The 11,344-nt window shown below is 45.3% G+C and overlaps 1 non-coding gene across 1 annotated transcript; it reads right to left on the bottom strand.

Annotated features, from left to right (window-relative positions):
- Positions 1–4,569: 4,569 nt before the first annotated feature.
- On the bottom strand, positions 4,570–4,687 carry LOC114626960. The gene has a single exon (XR_003712321.1). It is a non-coding gene; the product is annotated as a small nucleolar RNA SNORA64/SNORA10 family (small nucleolar RNA).
- Between the last annotated feature and the right edge of the window lie 6,657 nt (positions 4,688–11,344).

The raw sequence follows: 11,344 nt of genomic DNA, 5'->3' as shown, positions 1-11,344 counted from the left end.
AAAAAATAGAAAAATATAATTTAAAAAGAAAGAAAAAGAAGATGTCCTATATAGGCTTGCCTACTGGCTGTTCTTATCGAGAGATTTTCTTCATTGTGGGTCCCTCCTCTCAGATGACTTTAGCTTGTGTCAAGTTGACATAAAACTAGCCAGCACACCATGTCTCAAAAAATAAGTTAGAGAATGATAGAGGAATACACCTTATGTTGATTTTACCAAGCACACACATACACATGCTACACATACACACACATATACACACATGCTACACACACATATATACATACATACATACATACATACCACATAAACACATACCACACACCATACACATACCACTCACCACATATACACACACATACACACATACACACACATACTACATACACACACCACATACTACATACACATACATACCACATACCACATACACACCACATACACATACACACATAGCACACCATACATACATGCACACACCACATACCACAGACACAGCATACACATATATAAACACATATGCATACATGTACAGATACAAATGTTCTAAATTATAAAACTACTATATGACCACCGCAGAAGTACAATCTGGAACGAGAATGAATAAATACCATGTCTTCTTCATCCTTACGACATCAGCTCCTGTTCTCCGTTCTCTAGTGATGCTTACTGTTTCCCAATTCACACACATAATAATACTTAGCTTTTGATGTTTTGATTATAAAATATACACTAGTGAAGGGCCGGAGAGATGGCTCAGTGGGTAAGACACTTGCTCTTGCACCCATTTGCCGTCCCCAACTGTCTGAACTTCAGCTCCAGGGGATCATCTATGCAGAGGACACATATGTGGGGCACCAACACACATGCAGGTGAGACACCATGCATGTACAATACAAATAAATAAACCTCTCACTTAAAAAACACGTACGTCCTGGTGGTGTCAACAGCAGTGTGGGTAGCCACGCCTTCATTTTCTCCATTCTGTTCTCATTCTTACAGAAAGAATGATAGAGGTTTATGGTAGAAAAATGAGAAAATTCATAAAACCATCACAGAGAGGTACGTCTGCCTTGTCCTTAAAATCTATTGTTTAGAGGTGATCGTTCAGGACAAAGGTACCTGCACTCAGCTTTCCCTGGACAATAGTAGAATAACAAGAAACTGAGGTCAGAGATGAAGAGTAGGCAAACCTGGATTTCTCTTTTCAAAATAAGAGTCTTTGTACAGTTTCTCTTCTCTCTTTCTTTTTTTCTTTCTTTCTTTCTTTCTTTCTTTCTTTCTTTCTTTCTTTCTTTCTTTCCTTCTTCTTCTTCTTCTTCTTCTTCTTCTTCTTCTTCTTCTTCTTCTTCTTCTTCTTCTTCTTCTTCTTCTCCCTCTCCCTCTCCCTCTCCCTCTCCCTCTCCCTCTCCCCCTCCTTCTCCTCCTCCTCCTCCTCCTCTTCCTCCTCCTCCTTCTTTTTCTTCTTCTTCTTTTTTAACTTTGCAGGAAGTTAGACATTAAAGTCGTGATGTTTTATGTTGTGTGTATTAAGGAAGTTGTTAGTTAAGGGAGAACTCAGTACTTTCACGTAAAAATGAAATATAACTTACCCCTAAAGAAATAAAGAGGGCTGGAGAGGTGGCTCAGTGGTTAAGAGCACCAACTGCTCTTCCAGAGGTCCTGAGTTCAATTCCCAGCAACCACATGGTGGCTAACAACCATCTGTAATGGGGTCTGGTGCCCTCTCCTGGTGTATCTGAGGAGAGCAATGGAGGTGTGCTCATATGTGTAAAATAAATAAATCTTAAAAAAAAAAAGATTCAGCATACTATTCTTTACATGGCATGAATGATAACTTTTTTTTTAAAAAAAGAGAGACTAATTTATCTATGTGCATTTATTTCTCGTTATCTGCATGGAGTTTTCTTGGAGACGCCCTTGGACACCAAAATCCAAGGCTGCTTAAGTTCTTTATATAAAATGATATTATCTTTACGTACAGTCTATGCATATCCTCCTATATGTATAGTCCTATATAGCCCAGGATAGCCTCAGTTTTGCTATGTAGCAAGGATGGTTTGGACTTTTGGATGTCTTCCTTCCACTCCTGAATACTGGGATTACAGGAACACACTTGGTGTGGGGGCTAGCTCCTTCACGAACTCAGGTGCTCTGCAAGAACAGCAGTACTCTTAACTGCTGAGCCATCTCTCCAGCCCTACTCTGAATCTTTTTGGGTTTGGGTTAGCTGAATACTCAGATATAGAACTCATAACGCAGAGAGATAGACTGTATATATTCCAAATAAAATACTATGACAAGTTGAGCCCACTATCAGGATAATCCATCAGAAACAATATTGGAGTATCAATCACTTTCAAAAGGAACCGACCTAGCCCTAGGAAACACTTCCTACTTGTTCTCAATAAAAACCCAACGGTGCCGTGGGAATTCCAAGTTCTGTTTTGTTTTCTCCCGTTTACCTGAGGCTGAGGAATTGGCTCTGTGGGCTGAGAAGGCATCTGCCCCCCCCATACAACATGGTGGGTGGAATGCATGGGCAGGAATGTTGCCATAGCTTAGAACAGTAGCTCTAGTAGATACCTTGATTACTTGTGTGTGTATGTATATGTGTGTGTGTGTATGTGCGTACACACACACACACACACACACACACACACACTCCAACCATCGTGTACATGTGGAGGTCTGAGGACAACTTGTGAGAGTCCCTCTGCTGTGTGGGTCCCAGGGATCAAATTCAGATTGTCAGGTTTGGCAGTGGGTGCTTTTATCCTATGAACCATCTTATCCTCACAAAGTGACTTTTTTTTCTTGAGTGTCCAGTGTTTTTCTAGGGACTTCCTGACCTGTGCTTTCCTTGATGCTCAGGGGGTTTTACAGACCAGCTCCTTACAAGGTTTTGGGTGTCCCTATCTTCTCCTTCTTCATTGGCTCCTATGATCTCTTGCTTTAACTGGCACTATCTACCATGGCGTCTACACAATGTCCTACTGGCATACCTCTTCACTATTCTCTTAGGTTAACTGTAAACGTTTTTGACTTTCTCTTTTCTGGAGTTGCTTTGCATCCTGTTAGTACATGTCCTGAAGGATTTCTTTCAGGAAATATATCCAACATGGTAGGGGTGTGGGAACAAGTAACTCTGAGCCCCTGGGTTTCTAAAAACATCTTCACTAGGCCCTTGTCCTTATTACTGTCTCATTTTAACAATGATTATTTGAATATTTCACATAATGTGTTTGGATCATAGCCTTTCCCCACCTCTCCTCAGACTCATGGCCGTCATCGATCTTGATACGCTCTTGAAGGTTTCGTCTCCACTGGCTAGCCTTCATAGTGCTGCAAGATGCTCTACACACTACCAGAGGAGAGGACAAGCATAAGTCTTTCTTGATAGCGAACCTTGAGAGCTATATTAACTGTCCTGGCTAGAAATGCTCACCAGTGTAATAGTGGCATGGACAGAATGGGAGTAACCAGTCACTCTGTGATCTGATCTAAGTCCCATTTCTTAGGATGCAACCCATATCTGGCACCATTATCAGTTCAAGACAGGTCATAGGCCATGTGGGAAACCCTAATGTCATTATTCTATATTAAAACAACTCCTAGTGACTTGTCATTTTTTTGCCCATAGATTAACATATCTCAGCTCTCATCAGAAAAGCTTCTATTTGCAATCGATAGTGATTAATACAGAAATCAGCAACCAGTCACGGTAAACAGAATAGGCCCTTGTACTTCAATATGAGATGCTAAGTGATTTCTCTGCTAAGTACTGTCGACATTGCTGTGCTGTCTTCCTGCAAGCTCTACTGCATATGAAATCAATAGCTAGTCCCCCCCCCCCGTGTGTGTGTGTGACAGAGAGATAGAGAGAGAGAGAGAGATGCAGAGATACTCACAGGGTAGTAGTGATGGATTCCTTTAATCTCAGCACATGGGAGGCAGAGATAGGAGGATCTCTGTGAATTCAAGGACAGCCTGGTCTATAGGGCCAGTTCCAGGATAGCAGGGTTATACTGAGAAACCCTGTCATGAAAAACCAAACTTAACTAGCCAACCAACCCAAAGTGATGCTCACACCGGTGTTCCTGCACATATATGTTCACACATGTGGCAGCCAGAAATCGATGTCAGCTGTCTTCCACAATCACTGAGTGCATTTTTTTTTTTGAAAAAAGGATTTCTCATGAGCTCTGTGTTTGCTGATTTGCTAGAGTGACTGACTAGTAAGTCCCAGTGATCCTCGCCTCTGCTTCTCTCCAGGGCTGGGATTACAAGCAGGAATCATTAGGTGTGGCTTTTAAAATGTGGATTCTAAGGATCGAATTTCCCCAGTAAGCACCTTACTGAGTGGGCCAACTCTCCAGGCCCCAAAGGCTACTTTGATTGTGGTTCCTTTTTAGCTCTCCTAATTTTTTTTCCTTGAGGAGTTTTAAGACTTCCTGCTGCTAGGTAGAGTCCAAGAATCTTCCTGGTCCATTAAGTGTGTGTCTTCTTTGCTTTATACCTATTCAATTTAGAGAAAATTGGAAGCAGCTACTGCTTTTTGCCTTAGCTTGCTTTCTTTCCCCTCAAGAACAGTCACTAGCATACTCATTGTGGTCTTAAGGAGTCCTTTCTCTCTCCCTGTCCTAGGGTAGACACAGAATACTGCATCTCTCCAGCCTGAGAGGGTGCAGGGAGGGAACTGCTGACCAGAAGGGGACCAATTAGAGAACATCTTTGAACAGTGAACTTAATGCTGAGAAACAAGACTATATTCTTCCTCTTCTGGGCTCAGGGAGGCTAGGTACAAGGATGAGGTGAAGCTGGAAGTCATAGAGACTGCCTTAGCCATCCTAACAGAGAGCCTGCTAGGGAGGCTAACCTGGAGAGACAGGACAGGCTAGTCAGGAAGAGAGAGGGAAGGGGTGGAGAGATAGAAGGGGTGGAGAGATAGAAGGAGGGGGAAGGGGAAGAGAGAAAGGGGAGGCAGAAAGAGTAGAATGGAGGGAAGGAAGGAGAGAGAGGGGGTTTCTAGGGTTGGTCTCTGGACCAAAGCTGGATTAACCAATGTATTGCTTTCTTTCTTTGAGCCCTTGCAGTTGGGTTTCTGATAGGCAAAACCAAGAGTTTGATAATACAGTGGTCACCTTTAACTGGAAAATCCCTCCCTGTCTTCAGCACAGGGGACATTTCTCTATTGTCTGATAAGTCCTCTTCAAAGGCTTCAGTTCTCCCAGGAGACTCCAGTCAGTTCGGTACTGATACTGGCTTTCTGAGACCCACTTCATTGCTTATTTGTCTTCCCTCTTTGAAAAGACCACCCCAACATTTACTGTGTATTCTGAGATACCCCCTCGACTTGATCGGTTCTTCCTTTCCTTCCATGTCTTTTACGATGCATTTCATTTTAGCCAACAAAATTTTAATTTCTAAAAAAAAATCTCTTTCACATTTTTTTCTTTTCTTTTTTTTTTTCCCTCTCAAGACAGAGTTTCTCTGTGTAGCCCTCACTGTCCTGAAACTCTGTAGACCAGGCTGGCCCGGAACTTAGAGATCAACCTGCTTCTGACTCTTGAGTGCTGGGATTAAAGGTGTGAGTCACCAGTCTCAGCTTTCTAAAAATCTTTTACCACCTTCTTGTTCCTTTTGCCTAACATTGTGAGTTGCTTTTGTTTTTAGGGCTGTAGTACTCTTTCTTTCAAAAACATTGGCATTCATCTTGGGGGGTTGTTTGTTTGTTTGTTTGTTTATACAGAAGTTTTTGGTCTATGAACTCTCCCAAATCTTTAAATTCCTCCAAACTTTACATTTATAAATAATAATAGGGTAATAGGTCTAGCCAGGCATGATGGCACATGCCTAAAGTCATAGCACTTGGGAAGCTGAGGCAGGAGGATTGCAAGTGTGTGTGTATGTGTGTGTGTGTGTGTGTGTGTTAAATGGAGATACAGAATTAGGGACTGATACAACATTACAATTAGAGTGAGGACTAACAAAAGCAAACATTAAGGGCTAGTGAGAGGGCTCAGTGGTGAGGAATATTTGCTGTTGTTCTCCCAAAGGCTCGGATTTGATTCCCAGCCCCCACATCAGAGCCTCCCAGTCATCCTAAACTTTAGGACCAGGAATCTGTTGCCCTCTTCCTGCCTCAGTGGACACCTGCAGGCAAGCAATGAACATCCACATGCTCATGCATGCGTACACGTAAAAGTAAGGCTTTTAATTAATTCATAAAATAAGAACAATAGTAATAATGTAACCGTGATAATGATGTCGGTATTTAAGGACACGTTAAAATTTCTAGTAAGAAATTACAAAATTATGGTATATGAAATTGCTTTTTTTAAAACAAAGGAAGTGAAAGCAGCTTACTAAGAGGAAGTATGAGGAGGATTTAGGTTTCTGAATTATGAAATGAGGGTCAAAGTTGCAGAGACTGAGCACTGCGTCATGAGCCGTTCCAAGACAATGCAACTGTCCCCGAGGAGGCACATGGATATATGTGAGAGTGGCTTCCGGTCCTATGAGCATCTCTTGGTCTGGCTACCATTGCATAGCCATTCAAAATAGTGTGTGGGAAACTCATATATCAGCCAGCAGGACTTATGGGTTTTGGAAAACCACACTCTCAGGTGAGTCTGAGAAATGTGCATGACAGAAATGTATACTGCAGGACAGACCAAGTACCATTCCTCCGTGGTGGGCTTCATTTTCTCCCTGATGCTGTCAGGGATGCCGGGAAGGGCCACACTACAGAAATGCCTGCTGGATTCCCTGTTTTATTTAGCAAGTTGTTCTCATGTGTATGCATGTGATTTTTTTTTGGCTCCCGTTATTTACAATTTTGACTCCCAGTGTATTTCCTGGAACCTGGGAGGGAGGGTCGCATCATTCTTACTTGACAGGAGTCAGGATGTGGAGATCCACAATGAACCAAAAAAAAAAAGCAACGCAAACTTAAGTTGTTGTCAGTTCAGGGAAGAGAGCCTTGAATTTGGCAGCTGATAAAATGAAGCCATCTCCCCCCAACCCCTACCCCCACCATCATGGGTACTCAGCAACCTCCAGTCTCCCTGCCCTTGGGTCTCTGTCTCTTTGTGGTCCTGTTATTCAGCAGTCTGCAGACGGCCAGACCGAGGGGCTGCAGTGCTGGGGGGAAGAGTGTGAGAGAGAGAGTTCTGAAGAGGAAAGAATGGCATAAATAATTCAGTGATTGCTAACCATGGGCCATTACATTTCCCATGATCTGTTTTACTGTAGCTTTTATGCGGCGTTAGTCACTGCCAATTCAATTGCAAACCAGGCGTTTCACTGGGCCTAAAGGAGCAGGCCATTGCTCCCAAGATGCAAGACCATGGCAGCTTTGGCCTTGAGCTTGGTTAGGCCTCATCCTAAAAGATGGCCAAATGGATTCACACCACAGCAGGGGGCATCAGACTTCTCTTGGCTCCTATTTGTCCCTGAGCCACTTAAAGTTGGGGGACAGTCACCCTGACCTCACCTAGAGACCCTGTTGCTATCTCTCGTGCTCAGAGAAGACACAGTGTTCTGGGAAGAGACCATTTAAAGGGCTCGAGTGTTCTATGTAAACGGTAATAACGACCACCAGGATTGTGTGTGCTGTGTGTGAGTGCATGTGCATGGTTTGCAGACAGACGCGTGTGCATGTGTGGGACCGAGGGAAACCTTGAGTGTCATTCCCCAGGAACACCACCCAGTTTGTTATTTGAGGCAGGGTCTCTTGCTGGTCTCGCCCACCACTATTAGGTTATTTATTTGCCAGTATGAGTCTATTGCCCTCTTTGTCCTCAGTTTTGCTGCTTATGGGGCGAGCTGGAGGAGTCGCTTATGTGGTCTGGTTACTGTGTCACTGCACAGGCCATGTGCCAGTGTGTCCCTCAGCACTGTTCTAGGGCTCTGAGGACTCATAAACAAGAGACTCAGTCTCTTGCCTCACTGTGGGGACTGCCCTGGTTGTTGTCTCTGACATCACAGGGGCTGGCTATCGGAGACTGCAGAGGCTTCAGAGGACTGTCCTTTAAGCTTCCAAACTGACTTCCCTTCTCTGGCTTAGTTAGTTCTTAAAGTCCCCTTTGTAAGGGAGGGTGATGGACCCTCCTGGAGTGAGGGAGGGTGTATGGGAATGTCACTTAGTCCGTGCTGTACCTGTGCGTAGCTGGGGACTCACTCCATCGAGCGTGCTTGGTGAATTTCCCAGTGGATTCCCTGGAGATTTCACAGGAGGCCCTGAGGTGTGAGTTCAATAGGTCTGGCAGCATTTGGAGGTTACTGCGTGCCCTCCCCCCATCTTCTGCCCTCTCACACACAACATACCATGAGGGGGCTAGGTTCTACTTCTGGAAATAGATCCAGAATATATAGTTTTCTTGCTTGAGTGCCGTCTACCAGAAACTTGTTGGGTCCTGTGGAATTGAGCAGATTCTGAATCTGGGTTGAAGAAAAGCTCCACGTCTTCTTCTAGCTTCCCTCTTGGTATCTGTTTCTCGGAACTTAACATACGCTGAGTTTTGCAAGGAGTGAGTGGAGGAATTGAACTGGATGCTGGGAGTGCAGTGAGTCATAAGATAGGGACCCAGGGCGGGGAAAGAGGATGCTGCCTTGGAGAGAGTAAGGCCAGTCTGACTGCTCCTGGGCCCGAACTGGTGGAGACAGAACATGGATTAGGATCTAGGGTCTCTCTGCTTGCTTGAATTCACTCGTTCATTCACCCACTCATTCTTTTCTTGTTTATGAATTCATTCAGTCATTCCCCACTGAGCCCCTGCTGTGTTAGACACAGGGCTGACTCCCGACAATAGGGCAGTGAAGGAGAACAAAACTCCTTCCTACCTTACAGTCTACGGAAGTCATATGGACACACCACTAAATGTATAACTCTAGCTGGGACTGGCATCGTAAATGGCAGGCACTTTATTTGCCAGAGCAAGGGGACAGGGGAGAGGCTGGTGTAGTCCGGGAGGTGAAGGTAGATTTCCTTCACATTCAGAGCATGGCCTGGAGGATGAATGGGAGTTAACTGTAGGAAAGAAGAAGAAAGACTATTCTAGATTTAAGACCCAGCATATGCAAATGTTCTGGCCAGGGCAGAAGAAGCTAATCTGGCACTAGGGACCTGGGCCTTCAACTCCAAAATAATGAGAAATGACTGTTAGCTTGTAAGGCCACGGCTGCTAATATGATCTGACCTGGTTTATTCTTGCACCATGATTCAGGCAGCAGGTGGAGAACAGACCACCAGGGGCCTCGGGGAGTGTGTGGAGGAAATTAGAAGGCCACTGTACTTATCCAGGAAAGGGACAGGCTCAGGTGGCAGAGACAGAGCTGAGCTAAGCTGACAAGGGGGTGTGTATCAAATCGACAGAGTTTCGGGTGCGTTGGTCATGGAGGGAGAAGGGGAGGCAGAGGCTACACTGTTCTGTGGTTCTGTGCATCCTGGCCTAGCGCTCAGCCAGTGGAGTCTCCAGGGAATGAGTTTGGACACTCAAGTCAAAAGAAAAGGTAGGGTAAGGGGTGCAGGGGTACTCTTTGAGTTCCTTTGTCTCTCTTCTGCCTCTCTCCCTGCTAATCCCCTCCGGTTCCCCATCCACCCACTCCCTCAAGAGAAAATGGAAACAAGGGCTCAAAATCATCCTCCGCTTTTGTGAACCAGCCCTCAAAACCGCATGGCTGTAGGCTCTGATGGAGCCTGTAATCTGCCATTCAGTTCTATTCTCTTCGGTTAGATTCAAGTCAATTCAATTCAACGCAGTCAATTCAAATTAATCCAAGAGATTAAGGGGAGCCTCCAGTGCTGAGCAGGGTGGGGGACAGGTCATCGGGAACTGATGTGACCGGTATCTAGGGAGAGACACTGGGTGGCAGATGGCAGCTCTTCTGTTCCAAGAAGAGAACCGGTCAGGGCTGGCATTTCCCAGAGCTAGCTTCCAGAAAAGATGACCCTTGAATCCTGTTGGCCAGGCTGGTAATTCACTGAAGCAGGAGAGAGAATGTGTCACAGAGATGCAGAAGGTGACCCAGGTGGATGCACAAACCAACGTTCCAGTAAGCCAATTTGTTGCTCAGACTTCTTCCTTGCTGGCTACGCTATCCAGAAGGACCCTCCTCCTTTTACCTGTCCTTCTCCCGTTGGGCATCTGAAGAGAATTAAACTGGAAGGGTACCCTGGCTCTGGGGCATAAGTCACCAGCCACCAGCGCTACAGATGTATCTGCTAGCCCTATCACAGAAAGGCTGTGCACAGGCACTGGACAGAGCCAAGAACTGGACCAGAGCTATTCTTGTTCCTGCCCTGCAGGCTCAGAACTCCTGAAGCCAAGCCTTCTTTCTTGGGGATGTAATGCGAATATCTTGTTCAGAGTGTCACCTGCTTGCATCTGCCATGGGAACTATTTTTCTTTATAAAATAAAGGGACATCAGTAAAGCCTGTAACCTTGGATATCGGCAGTTCAGATGTGGTTGGTATCAAAGCCCTCAATTTCTTGTTTATCTCATTCATTCATTTATTCATCAAACAGTTTTTAGTGTCTTTTAGGTGGGTGAGTGACAGTTGACTGGGACTTGCCTGTTGGCCAGTGTCCTAGATACCACAGTGAAACCACAACAAAGTACCCCAGTGAGGGGCATAATAGAGGTCCATCATATGCCCTGGGAAGAGGCATCATCAGTTTTAGAGTGTGGAGAGTCTCTGAGTGACACAAATATGCTATAGTCCCATTCCTTCCTTGGCCAGAATGGGCTAGATTGGCCGGTGGGCTCTGTGAGTAAGCATCAGGGTTTCTACATCCAGGCCAGAGAGATGCTGTGCCTCCCCTTCAGGGGTTCTGGGAGAGCAGACTTTTCTTGGCTTCACATGACAAATAGCTGTGTGGAGACTGGGGACCAGGTCAAAGCCTAGAAGTGAGGCAAGGATTCAGGAAGGACCACCCTGGGCCCAGAGGCTCAGTAATACAGCAGCAGGGAAGGGAGACAGGCATCCCCTGATGAGAGTTCTCTCTCTGGATTTGGGCTGGATGTTTCTACTGAGTGATGTAGTGCTCGCACATGGAGTTGTTGAAGAGAAAGAACAGAGCATGCGCACAGGGTGATGGTCAAGTGTGTGCAGAGCCGCAGGCATTGGAGACTCTGAACATGAGCTCTTTGGCCATTCTGGTCCAATTGCAAAATAATGCATGGAGACCTAGTAGTCCTGGGTTCCCCTGTTGCTGCTGTCTTTTCGCCTGTGTTCTTTGCCTAGTCCCTTGGGACCCTCACTACTGCATTCACATGCAGGATGATGCCTGGGCCTGTTGGTGTGCTGGCCACACTCTAGGAAGCCTCCCTGAGTCA

The sequence above is a fragment of the Grammomys surdaster genome, unplaced genomic scaffold (assembly GCF_004785775.1).
Source record: "Grammomys surdaster isolate TR1022 unplaced genomic scaffold, NIH_TR_1.0 241, whole genome shotgun sequence".
Classification (NCBI taxonomy): Eukaryota; Metazoa; Chordata; class Mammalia; order Rodentia; family Muridae; genus Grammomys; species Grammomys surdaster.
This window is presented reverse-complemented; position numbering and strand designations above follow the sequence as displayed.